At 43.4% G+C, this 12,570-nt stretch overlaps 1 long non-coding RNA gene across 1 annotated transcript in view; it reads left to right on the forward strand.

Annotated features, from left to right (window-relative positions):
• Positions 1–11,861, forward strand: part of LOC124229770 (uncharacterized) — a 49,197-nt gene extending 37,336 nt beyond the window's left edge. Inside the window, exon 4 of the long non-coding RNA XR_006885984.1 lies at positions 10,052–11,861. This is a non-coding gene — a long non-coding RNA (uncharacterized LOC124229770). The remainder of the gene's footprint in view (positions 1–10,051) is intronic.
• The last annotated feature ends 709 nt before the right edge of the window (positions 11,862–12,570 follow it).

The raw sequence follows: 12,570 nt of genomic DNA on the forward strand, positions 1-12,570 counted from the left end.
TGAATATGTTTGTATCACATTCACTCCTAAGGTTAGACATTTCTACAGTGGATGTAACCTCATTATTGTGTTATTTTTCCCAACCAAAGCTAACTTTCTTGTCAGGCTTACAAAGAGCCACATCAGCCATGCTAGAGTTAAGTCAGGAGATCTGCAGACTGGCAGAACAGGGGACTCTGAAAGAACCAGGCGTGAGCAGAGCAGTGTGGAGTCCTGACTGGTCATTAATCCAGCTTTGGTCAAGAGAGAACACTGCTCCCAGAGGGTTGTGGAACAGCGCGCGTATGTCACACCATGCAGGTAGCAGTTTATCTGTCCTAAGTAAACATCTGACAACAAGCAGTTTGAAGTATTTGAAAATGAGATTCTCCAAAATAAGTCCTTCATTTGAATAAGCTGAAACGACACCCACATCTAGCCACCGGTTTTACACAAACCGCTCCTGAACAGCTGATGCAGGCATGTGCACACCTGTGATCCTGCGCCCTGATCTCTCACATCACCAGGGTTCTCACGTGTGTTAGATGTTTGAGTGTTCAAGGTCCTGGCAGGACTCTCTGTAGAGTAGAGCTGCTCTTGCTTCTGTTTGGGGCAACACTGATCCCTATAATCTTGACTCCTCCCTTCCCACCTCCTCCAGACCTTGTATGATCAATTGCCCCTGGTGTCCTAAATCCTCAACCAACCTCTTCTTCTCTTCCCTCCCCCTCAGTCCATAACAATGCCTAAATAGAAACTATCCCCTTCCTCTGAATTCTCCCACTGCTTACCATCTCATCCCTCTCCTCTTCATATACAACTTATTTGAAAGAGTATACTATTTTTGCTGTTTATATAGCCTCATTTCCATTAAATCTTCACCTCACTACAGTTTATCTCCCATCTTGCATGAAGCAACAGAAACTGACTAACATAAGCAAAAAACAAAAAAGTATTTAGTTTTTCGACGTATGGCAGAGATCCATCCTCACCTCCTTGGAGAGCCTAGAAAGTTAAAAACAACATCTCCCAGACTCTCTTGCAGCTATGGTCTGTATGCAAACCAGGTTCTGCCAATCAATACAGTCATAAAAGTGTTGGAAGACAAATATGGACAGAGGTATCGTCCTGTTGCTGCTTCTGCTAACAAGTAAGCTCATGAACACATGAATGTCAAAAAGCAGGTGAGGGACAATGATGGCCAGACTCAGTGCTGGTCAATACCTTATGGGTGTCCAGAAAGTTTCAATGGTGACAGAGGGGGTGGCTTCCTGATCCCCACCCCTGATCTCTGAACAGCATCTATGATGGTGAGCTCTGAACTTCACAGTGTCAGTGGTTGTCTCCTGATTTGTGCTACTCTAGCATTTCCAACCATTTTTACAGCACCCATTTCCTATATAAAATCCTTCAGGTTTAAAATACCTAGGGTGTTTCTCTCTCCTTTACTGAGCCCTGACCCATAGAGTTTGTGAAACTGCAAGTGATCTTAGACAACAGACTCTCAACAATAAGGACTTGGGGGTGGTTACCTGATTCGGTTGGATTTGAAAGCAGAGGTGACTCAGTTCCCACTGAAAAATGAGAGCTGACAGTCTGTGGCTCAGTTGCAAATACAGTTACTTAAATTATCACATTTTTCGAGGACTTAAATTAAATGCCTACTGGAGGCAAGCCTCCTGGTAGGTGAGTATTGTAGGAATGGGGCAGACAAGGACGGTGGGGCAGGCTGAATGCTTCTGAAGCCCTGAAAAGCTTTTCTTCAAGCTATAAACTCAGGTCTTTACATTTCTTTAAATTCTAAGCTCTAGGCAAAATTAAAGGATTGGGGAGTTTCTATAACTGCCATCAATCTCTAATCTCTTAAAACCAGTGGGATGACATGTCCAAAAGCTAGATGCCAAGGCTGACCATATGATTTTTGAGTTAGAAATTAAATTGAATTCACAGCCTCCCCAGGTCTTTCATGGTCAAGATAGACCTTGATTAGAAAAGAATGCAACCCTGAGAACTGAGATGAGAACGTTTGGGTAAATTCAGATGAGTACGAGTCCGTAGAGTCTGCAAGATCCACTAGGCTCACTTGCCAGAAGCAGTAGTCCTCTCCCATCTGATAAAGCTGGCTCTGCCTTGGGTGGACACCTTGCAAGGGCCTTCCCTGAGGTATCCACCTTCAAGAGGATGCCCTGAGCCTCATGTTCCACCATAGCAGTTTTCATTGTCTGTAGACCGAATTAAAAAAGTCAAATTCCATTATGTCTCAGGGAGACAAGCAAAGAGAGTTTACTATTTAAAGATTTGTAACTCCCTGCTTATTGCTATCTGTAGGAGCCCAGGGAGTATGTGTGATAATGCATTCAGGTGGGGGAAGGGCTAGACCAATGAGAAGTAAGTATCAACATGTGTGCATTGACCAGCTGCCCTGGTGGTCTAGTGGTTAAGATTTGGCACTCTCACTGCCACAGCCCAGGTCCCTGTCCCCATCATGGAACCACACTGTCAGTTGTCACACTGAGGCAGCTGCGTGTTGCTGCGATGCTGAAAGCTCTGCCACTGGTATTTCAAATACCAGCAGGGTCACCCATGGTAGACAGGTTTCAGCGGAGCTTCCAGACTAAGAGAGACTAGGAAGGAGAACCTAGTCACTCGCTTCTGGAAAAATTGGCCACAAAAACTCTATGAATAGCAGCAGAACATTGTTCTAATACAGCACCAGAGGGTGAGAGGATGGCTCAGAAAGATGGGTAGGGTTCTGCTCTGCCGTCCACAGGGTCACTGACTGCATGACATTTACTAGAGCTTTTTACTTCAGTGATCTAATTCAAGAGAAGGCTTCTGCTTGCCAACTGATAACTGAAAACTACACCTACTCCAAGCGAGATTGGAATGAAGAGATTCCTTGATATAATATAGAGGGGAAAAAACAGAGACTTGGGAGATAATAATGTTGAAATGGGATTATTATGTATGGCCTGTTCATTCACCATCTGTGTTTGCCAAGAGGCCTCAAGAATGCTCCCTTCACTAAGACACAAAGACATACATCTAAGGCCGAAGCACCATTATCCTCTAAAACACTGTCGCTTCTACCCTGTGTAGGAGATGCTGCTAGTGAAATGGGCTTTCTGAGTTCAGTGATGACAGGAATCTGGAGTGGCAGAGGCCACACAGTCGCAATCACTGGTTACCACATGAGCAGCAGGAATACAGTGATAATCAGAATGGTGTGACCTGTAAGAATGAGATTATTTATCACGGGGTTCCTAGGAGTGAAGCGGATGGGCAGCCGAAAAGTAAAGAAGAAAAAAATCTGGAGAATGAGGGGCTGATTTGAGTTGCCTCAGCGGAAAGTCAGATTCCCAGAAACTTTACATGTGAGCCCACTGAACAAAGAAGCCAGGTACCCACGAGGAAGGACCCCGTGGCACTGTCCCAAGTGTGAATTGTAAGCTTCCTCTTTGTCTCCTTAAGGAAACTAAAGCCATTTGCCAAAGTAATGTGCACTGAGAAAACTTTACCCAGACTTTTGGGATATCCCTGGACACTGGTTCTGAGCTAGTATTAATCCTTAGGGACACAAAAGATAACTGAGACCCACTACTACGAGTAAGAACTTAGGAGGATTGAGTGACACATGCTGTTTGGCCGGAACCCATCTTGCAAATAGGCCAAGAAAGTCCATGAACCCATTCTGTGGTTATTTTCCCTTTCCAGAAGACAAAGTTGTAATGACACTTGGCAAGTGGTGGGTTACTTTATCATGAAAGGAAGAGACAAGTGAAGTGAAGCAAACACTGAATCAAAAACAATATCACGCACGTCCCTGAGGGAATTACATATTAATATCACCATCAAAGACTTGAGAGGGGACGATAGTGGCAGCATAATTTTGGGTCTCATCAAATCCCCACACGAAAATACACATAAAAACTGACCTAAGAACAAATATGACCAATATTTCCAACAGAACTAGATGGTAAGTTATCCCCACAAACCCCGTAATACCAGTGAGCGGGGAAGAACCCCAGTAGGAACGAGATCTGCACATCATCTGCGTCTGTGCTGGAGAAATCAGAGAAGACAGCAACGCAACTGCTGAACTGAAAATCCCTCCAGAAGGCAACACACCCTGACCAACAGTGCAGCAGGCCATCGGAGAAAACAGCGGAAACTCCACAAGTGCGTGAGTGTCGGGGCGAGGGGTAAGGCCTAATGGGCTGGAGCCGTCCAACCCCGCTGAACTCTAAAGACAGACCCGGCCAGGCTCCCTCCCATGGCAGAACCCCACAGGAGAAACTGTGGGGATAGAAATAAACTTGAGCAGGACAGGAGCCACAGAGCAAATGGAAAAGAAGGTCTCGATCAAAGTGTGGGAGGGCCTAGAGCCAGAAATCAGAAAACAAGCCGTCGTGTCCCTTAACACTATGTGAAAATGACACAAGAGGCAGCTCTGAAAAGTTAGGAAATCTGTCTGAAATAAGCTCCTTTTAAAAGTTCAAGAAAACCAAATTCACATTAAAATGAGCAGCAAACACAAAGTGTCAAGATCAAATCCCACAAAAGTTTACTATTTAAAAAACAGGAAAAGGAGCAGTGGCATCTCCCTACAGACAATGAAGCATGCCAGAAGGACACTCAGAGACAGACCAGACTGTAACACACTGTCTCAAATGATCTGGAGGATAATATGATAGACGGAAAAATAGCATAAATCAGGATGGGGAAAACTCAGGAGTGAGGTGACAGAACTCAAGGAAGAATTACCAATACAAGGAAAAAAATTTTCTTAATGAAGATTACTATAGGAGAAAGATAGCAAATAAATACAAGTAATGCCTTAAAAATGAGGGTAAAAATAAGGAAAAAAAATTTAATTCAAAAAGAAATGAGAAACAATAAAAAAGTGACAAATATTGAAGAAAGGCAAAGAAAATCCAGCGTATAGATAATAGCAGTCTCTGAAGAAACCCAAAGCAGACGGACAGACCAAATACTAAAATCTTTACAGAAACAAAAAAATAAAAGTATTCAAAATTACGTATTGAAAGAGCATATTGTGTGTCTGAGAAAAGATATCTAAACTGGTTCTGCCATTTGCAAAGTTATTGTCTCTCTTTGATGATAAATTATCCCTGTTCTCATTATTGTCTCCTGACTGGACACTGATACAGGAATTGGTACCAAGTGGTCCCAGGAAACCTCAGAGACCTCAAAGACTGGATTTGAGAACTGACTTGGTCATGTCCTTGGTCTGGAGCAGAGTGTTGAACTCTCTGCCAGTGGACAATGCGAAGCTAGGTAGTCCATGGCATGCAGCGGCATTCACGATTAATGAAATTATCATCTGGGGTTGATTACGATGAAGCATCTACAGACGCACCAAGACATATCCTAGTAAGATTACTGAGGTTTAAGAGAAAAAAAAAACTTTCAGGCATCTAGGCAAAAAGCACCCATGACTTATAAGGAAAAAATTACGTTATCATCAGATTTTTCAACAACAGCATTTCTTATGCTAGAAGAAAATGGATCAACATACCTAAGAAGCTCAAAGGAAGAAAATGTGAACCAAGAATTTTATATACAACAAAACTGACCTACAAGTGTAAAAGGTGCAGACAAACTGTTATCAACACGCAGGAACTCAAGCAATATTGTTCCCATGAGCCCTTCCGAAGACATCAACTAGAGCTGCGCTGACCAGTATGGTAGCCGCTAGCCACATGTGGTTGTTTAAATTTTAATTTTAATGAATTAAATGAAGTAAAATTAAAAATTCAGTTCTTCAATCAAACTAGCTACATCTGACATGCTCAAGAACTCAATGTGTTAGTGGCTATCACATCGGATAGTACAAATATAGAATACTTTCTATCATCATAGAAGATTTTATGGGATAGCATTGTCTTAGCCAATGAGCTTCAGACAATCCCAATGACTGGAAATCTCTGACATAAAGACTGGGGATGGGTATTAAATATATACTTAATTGAATAACTGAGGACAAATGAGGACTAAAACGAAGAAATTGTAGCAACAGCTGCATAATTTGACAATCAAGATACAGTAAAACCATTAAAAATGGGGGAGATGGAAATAGCATATGTAAAAGAAAGGTATTTTAAAATTATATTTTCAGTAGTCATAACTGATGGTGTAGCATTAGGATTGCTATTCTGAGGCTATCGTATGTGTATGTGGGACAAAGCAAATGAGTAACTATGTAATATTCCGACTCCATCACGTCTTGAGAGCCAGGAATCTCAGTGTGGAAGAAAGGAGATCCGGATGTGTTACAGAGGAGGTTAAGTAAAAAAGCCTATAGCCTGAATTTAAATTGGAAATATCTGTTTGAACTAGAACCCATGACAGACCCAGTAGGACCGAGCATCCCTGGAGCCCAGATTGTGGTTTTGAAATGCTGTTTCTCATGAAACGAAACTACGGATTTGGGGAGAAATGGCTCGTTCCAGGTCTGGGGCAGGATACTTACAAGATGCGCCTGGAACATCTTGACACACCAGGTAGCAAGGAAGCCATCAAAGGTCACTGGTGTCACGTCAAAAAGATTCAGGAGCCAACCTTGAGAGGGTCCTATGAGCCAAAGATGGGACAATTTCAGCTTCTACCAAAACTGTAATAAATTGGAACTCGTCAAATATGTTTAAACCCATAAGTTTATAACAATATTAAAAAAAAAAAGGCAACCAATTGGTCACCTTCTGAGGACCCAATCCACTTCCTTGAGAACTAACTGAACTACAGAATCAAGCATCTATCTTGCCTATTCTATAGGAACTGGCTAACCATAACAGACAAGGGGAAGTGCCCCTTTATAAAGTTATCCCAGCTAATATGAAAACAAAATGATGGCATATCACCATGTGAAACCTCCAGTAAGTAAAGGGGTCTAGACCTCGAACATCACCAGCTGTTAAAATCACAGAAAGAGTGAAAATCAGACGGATCGTGTCTTCTAATGAAAGAACACAACGTCACCTATAGTATCGTCAAAGGAGCTGACCCTGAGTCCAATCAGGCCTCCGGATCCAGCTTCCAATCCTCAAGGAACACAAGGGAAAGGGGCACCTTGAAACGCTCCGTGAGTATGCAACCAAAAAAATCCAGACTTCGGGAAACTCAACAGTTCAAACAGGCTGAGATAAATTATAAGGATAAAAGGGGGCATGGGAAGCTTAGATTAAAAGCAACTAGAAAACATACACTTTAAAACGGGCCTGATTAAACCGGAATATTTAAGGATGCACACTTGGGTGAAAAAAGCATAAAAAGTCAAGGCAGTGATCACTATATAGCAGTCAGGATAGCTGTTACTTTCGAAGGAGGAGAGGGTTGTGATTGGCACAAGGCACATGTGGAGGCTTCTGGGGCGACTGGCAAAGTTCTATTTCTTGAGTTGTGTGTTGGTCAAGGATATTTACCTTAAAGTAATTCACCAAGCTGTTAAAAAAATAAAGTTTGAAAGATGCTGGGGTGGTGATTTCTATCATAGCCCCATTTAATTCATCACTATGGCCATTGCAGAAGACATATGGGTTTTGGAGAATGACAATGGGTTCCCTTAAACTTAGTCACAGGCCAACACTTCAATTGCAATTGCTTTTTTTAAATATGTTCTCTTTACTCCAGCAAATCAACAGAGACCCCAGCACGTGGTATGCTGTTATCCATCTGATAAATGTTTTGTTCTTTCTCCCGATAAGCAGATAATACCAGAAGATTTTGCTTTCATCTGGTGGGAAAGCAGCTCACCTGTGCTGTTTTCCCTCAGGGCTACAGCAGCTCTGGCTCTCTGTCAAAATTTAGTCAACAAGACATTGATCGCCTCACCATCCCACAGGACATCGTGGAAGTTTAGTACCTTGATGACGTCATTTTCTTAAGACGTAGTAAATAAGAAGCAGCCGCCATAATCCTAGACTTCTTGATATTGTGCAAGAAAGGGTGTGAGATAAACCGCACAAAAATTCAGGGCTCCGCCGACTGAGTACAGAGAGGCTTAGAAGGCCTTTCAGGGTTTTGGAGGCAACTCATACCACATTTGCATAAACTACTGGACTTGTTTACCAATAACACCGAAGGAGTATCCACTTTGATTACATCCCAGAGCAAGTGACGATTCTCCAGCTGGTCCAAGATGCAGAGCAAGCAGCCTGGTCATTCGATCTAGCAGAATCGTGGTGCTCAAAGCGTGTATGACTGAGGAGGATATTGGACAGACAGCTCCAGTAGCAGAATCAGAATACAAGCCTCTAGGGTTTGGAGCAAAGCCATGCACTCTCCCACAAATACATAATCTCTTATTGAGAAACAGTTCCTGGCTGGTAGAGACTGAATGCTTGGCCATGAGATACCAAGGGACCACGTGACCTGAGCTGTCCCTTATCAGTTGTGTATTATCTAACCCACAAAGCCAAAAAATTGGGCACGCCCAGCAACACTCCAAAATCAAGCGGAAGTGTTAAATAGGAGACCGTGCTCAAGCAGGTGGTAACGGCCGTGGTGAGCCACATGGGCAGGCCATGCACGCTCCCAATGCACTGACCCCAGAAGTACTGCCACCTCATCTTCAGCTCATCCTAATAGCTTTGCTGGGGAGTTGCAAATGAAAAGTGACTTGAGGAAGCAGAAAGATCTGCAGAAGTATGCACCAACTGAAAGTGGACCGCGGGAGCATGTGCCCTACTTAGGAGTGATCCAGAAGGACAGTGAGGAAGGGTAATTCTTTCAGAGGCAGAACCTCAAGCAGTACATGTGGTTGTCCCCTTTGCCTGGAAGGAAACACAAGAGCTACAGATCTGTAGTAATTTGTGAATAGTGCTGAATGGCTTAGCTAGAGAGTCCTAGGCTTGTGAGGAAAAAGACGGGAGGGTTGGTAACCAGGATGAACGGGAAAGAGTTGTAAGGATGGACCTCATAGAGTGGCCCAGGGTGAGAATATTTGTGTCCTGTGTGAATGCTCATCAGACAGCACCCACTGCAGAGGAGCCTGCCCATAACAGTGGGAAGGGTGATCTGGCCTGTGAGCGTCAGTCAGCATCTCTCCTCGCAAGGCCCGAGCTTGCTCAGTGTGTTCATGGATACGGTGTAGTGGCCATAGCAGCAAAGATGGCTGTTGGGTCCGGTTCAACAACAGAAAGATTTTTCTCCTCGTCATATTGGATCTGGATGGCATTGCTGCTGGGTGCTCACCCTTCAACAACAGAGACCCAAGCTTAGCCCCTATGACACCATACCCTGGGGAGATCAGATAGCCACCTGGAGGCAGATTAATTGGACCACTTCCATAATGGAGGGGGCAGCAATTTGTCCTCACTGGGACAGAAATTTGTCCCCGCTTGCAGGAAAGTGTCATCCCCTCAGCTCCCCTAAGAGGAATAATCAGATAGTGACGTACAGGGGAGAGACTAGAGATGGGGAGATGGAGTACAAAGTACCACAGAAACCAGAAGCTCCTCAGTCAGGTTACACCCTCCGTGTGCTCCCACAACCCCTGTAATGACTGTGCTGCAGGACTTCTCAGGCTCTGTTATAATAAAACCCCACGGGAGCAGCCCAGGGTCTGTGCCGCCCCATCTCATCTCCAGAACGGAGCCCCGTGCCTGGGACATCGTACAGCTCAGTAGACACATGTCAAATGTTTGTTGAATGTCTTCTACATTTTAGTATTTATCATAATCCTTTAAAAATATTTTGGTCAAGGTAGATGCTTAACAAACATTTATTAAGTGAAAAAAATTATGATCAACTAGATTAGAAGTCAGCAAACTACAGCCTGTGGGCCACATCTCACTGGCCACCTGATCTTGTGTGGCCCATGAACGAAGAATGGTTTTTACATTCTTAAAAATGTAAGAAAAGAATAATATTTCATGACACTGAAAAATGTAATAAATCCAAATTTCAGTGTCTATAAATAAAGTTTTATTGGGACACAGCTCCATTTACACGTTGCCTGCAGTGTTTTGCTTGACAACAGCAGAGTTGAGTAGTTGTGACAGAGAATGTGTGGCTTGCAAAGCTAAGAATATTTACTCTCTGGCCCTTGCAGAAAAAGTGTGCCAATCCCTGGAGCAGATCTTCCAAAGCACAGAAGACAACGATCTTTAAGACAAGAGCGCTGCCTCCTTCCTTTGCAGACCACCACCTCATCACTTCAATTTCCTCTAAAGAAAACAAACTGTTTTTCTCATATTTCATGGCTTTGAGGTTTATTCCAAGCCTTGCCAGTGGCCTCAGGCTCCTCGTTGCCTTATTTGAAACAAGAGATATAGAGCAGCCGAGACAGATGAAGATGTGGAGAGGGAAGGAGGCGAGACGGGGCCCACGCTCAGACTCCCTAAATCCACGAGGGAAACTTCCTTCTGTTGGCACCAGTTCAAAACGATGCAATGTGGCCTTTTCTAAAGCTTCGCACTATTTTTATTGCAGTAAAATGTTTATTGTGTTTACAGAGAGAATTGTTGTCTTAAAACTGATGTTTACTATGGTAGGGTTTGACCTGTGCTTGGTGAAGCTATGTTTTAAAATAATACACTCAAGTTTATGAAGGAAACCTCAACTCTTCCCAAAGAGAGAAACTGAAGGGTTTCTTTTGCTGAAATAAGTATTTCATTAGGTTAGAAAAATTGATATATTTTTGTTATTTAATGACTTCATCACGCTCTGTGAAATGCATCACTCCATTTTATCTGCTCTTTGTCTGGAATCACCACATGCTACTAACTGGCTCCTCTTTATTCTTTGCTACACTACAGAAATTCTTTATCATTTAACTTTATCACAGGCAGGCAGAGCCTGGTTCCTATTAGAGAGATAAGGACTATTTCCTTAATTACTGTACATAGAAAACAGCATTTAGTCTGGCAGTTCCCACACTATTCAATCAGGCAAGATTCGATATGAAAAAATACAGCTGATTGGCCAAATCAGACATTTGTTCCACACAAGTCCGTTATAACTCACGTTATAAGTGAAACAAGTCATGGAGGCACTTATCAGTACTTATCAGTACGCGCCTGCGATCACATTCTGTTTTTCGAAGTTGACGCTCTCAGGAGAGCTTCTTGCTGGAAGTTCTCTCTGACAATTATGGAGGGATCCCCACGCCGGTGTCCACCTGACCGAAGAGAACAAGACAGCCGCGTGGGCCATTTCAGAAATCACCACTTTCTAGCTAATCGCAGTTTCCAAATTCAACCTACTGGTGCTGCCGAGAGCGAGAAGAACTTCCCTAATCGGATCCTGGCCGCATTGTGACTCACACTGCTGACTGCCCCCCACCCCCCACCCGGTGCCTCCACTCTCCCTTGTGGGGCCGGCACAGCACCTGTCCAAGGACCTCTCCCTGCGTCCTGGGGATGTGTTGGCAGCACCGTGATCGATGAGTTATTGAGGCCCTTGCTTTTTACCAAAAGAACTTTTTGTGGAAGGCAAAATTTTTTCCAGGGGAGAAATGCAGATGCAGCATTATGCAATTTTGTTAACGAGTTAGGAGGATGGTGTAATGCAAATGGTGGATAAAACGAGCAAACCGGGGAAAGAGAGCAAGCCAACGACTGGAATTAAGGTAAATAGACACCAATTCTCGTGGCCTCCAAGCTCCTTCTGAGGAAAGTGCCAGGGCTACTGAGTGCTTTCCAGAAGTTAAAATGGCAGTCACCCAATTGTTCTGCCCTTTACTGAGATGACTAGAAGGAAATACTTCTAATCCAACCCAGAATGTGACTACTAAAGAAAAATTGTGTACTGTACATATGCCCGTGATGGCCACAAAGCATAAAAATATTCTGTTTTATTTTTTACCCTTTCTGAACTGTGAAGACAATTTTTTTATCTCTCTCCCCACACCTCCAACAACCCTGCTCCTCTCTGGATCCTTGTAATCTCGCCTACGGTAGAGACCTGGGTTCTCACCAAGGCCATTTCCACACCCGAGAAGACTTACACCTTACAGGCACTTCTCTGTAATGAGATGCACATCCTCTTGATTCAAGTGCTTTAAGGTATCTTGGGACTTAATTTATAAATTTCATACACTCGGTGGTTTAGTAAATGGTGGTCCATCTTTGGTCCCAAGAAGCAGGAGAAAGGACACATGAAAAATACAGACAAAAGGTCTAATGGAAATAGGAAAAAATTATTATTTGTTAACTCCGAGTGGTAGGTACAAGGATGTCTAATGTTTCGTCTGCTTTTCTATATTTGGAATGCTTCATAGTTTTAAAAATTGTTTTTCTAACACAGAAAAAAGCTAAAGAAGTTACAGGGGTTGCTCAAATTCTAAATGAAGAAATGAGAAGGACAAGGGAAAACTGCACAGTGTTTTTCTCTTGCAGGGGTAGTAAGTCGAAGAAAGCTCCGAACCGCTGGTGCACTGGAGGGACAGTGATCAAGGGGACCCTGGGAGCAGTATTCCTACTCCACTGAAGGGGGGAGCTGAGATACTTGTAAGCTCTAGAGAACCTCTAACACAGGAAGCTATTTATCATAACAAGCCTGGTTGATACCGCTCCCATACTGAACCAATTAGGTTCGCCCGTTTCGTCATACTTCATAACTCGCGGTGAT

The sequence above is a fragment of the Equus quagga genome, chromosome 18 (genome assembly GCF_021613505.1).
Source record: "Equus quagga isolate Etosha38 chromosome 18, UCLA_HA_Equagga_1.0, whole genome shotgun sequence".
Taxonomy (NCBI): domain Eukaryota; kingdom Metazoa; phylum Chordata; class Mammalia; order Perissodactyla; family Equidae; genus Equus; species Equus quagga.